Source organism: Sinocyclocheilus grahami, unplaced genomic scaffold, assembly GCF_001515645.1.
Source record: "Sinocyclocheilus grahami isolate Dianchi unplaced genomic scaffold, SAMN03320097.WGS_v1.1 scaffold2512.1, whole genome shotgun sequence".
Taxonomy (NCBI): domain Eukaryota; kingdom Metazoa; phylum Chordata; class Actinopteri; order Cypriniformes; family Cyprinidae; genus Sinocyclocheilus; species Sinocyclocheilus grahami.
Genome location: NW_015507691.1, coordinates 44,464 through 45,393, shown reverse-complemented (window position 1 = coordinate 45,393; position 930 = coordinate 44,464). Strand labels below are relative to the sequence as shown.

The following is a 930-nucleotide window of genomic DNA, read 5'->3' as shown; positions in this document are numbered from 1 at the left end:
TTTTTTCTCTGTGTCAAGAGTTTGACATGTCCAGATATGTTTTAAGCTAATAAAAACGACGCGTGCTTAGAAGACAGTAGCAATCTATATTACAAGTATCAAACCTGAAGCCATAATACAGACAACTTACCAATGAGATGCCACGAATAATAAAGCAAGGCAAACAGGCAAAGCATTTTCTTCTTTTCGTCTCCAGTATAGCCTATTAATTTTCAAAAATAAGAGAAAACTCTTAAAAGTCCACCAGATTTGTAATTACATGACAGATCATCTGAGAAGATACGGTGAAGTGATGTTGTGAAGGTCGACAGTCAGTGAGAATAAACTCGCCTTTCACTTGTGTCGAGTTAACCCCAGGAAACACGAAGCAGGACTTTCAATGGTGTAGTTTTTCCCCTTTTCGGACCTGAGTTACGTGTTCCTTAATGAAACTTTAATAAGCCTTCACCCTCTTAAGCCATCTTTCTACAGTCTCCAAAACATTCGCACGTGATTGGCGCATTTCGCCTGCTAGTGGCAGTCGCATGGAACTTTCAATTTGGTCGTGAAGCAACCGCTACCATCCGTTTATGAATGATTTATGTGAATGAATATAATAGGTTAATTAATGTATTAATATATCTACACAAAACAAAACGAACCTGAGGCTTGAGACCCTCTTAGATGCATGTATTATTTAGCATGCATTTTTTAAATATTCTGTTTGAGGCATGAAATAAATTGAACAACATATAAATAGTCAAATAAAAAAATAAAATAAAAAATAGAACTATGTGAAAATCATATGTGGTGTTTATATAACAGTGGTAACTTGCAGCTGAAGTTGGTGGTGCACGGTGTCCAGTTTGGTGGACACAACATGCTTAGTCAAAATGTACTCATATGTATGGAAGCCCGTTTCCGCCAATGAATAAAAAAATATAATTCTGT

General features: G+C 36.2%; 1 protein-coding gene across 1 annotated transcript in view; it reads right to left on the bottom strand.

The window, feature by feature from the left end:
* Nucleotides 1-930, bottom strand: part of LOC107575212 (uncharacterized) — a 14,025-nt gene that overhangs the window by 2,041 nt on the left and 11,054 nt on the right. The window lies entirely within an intron of this gene.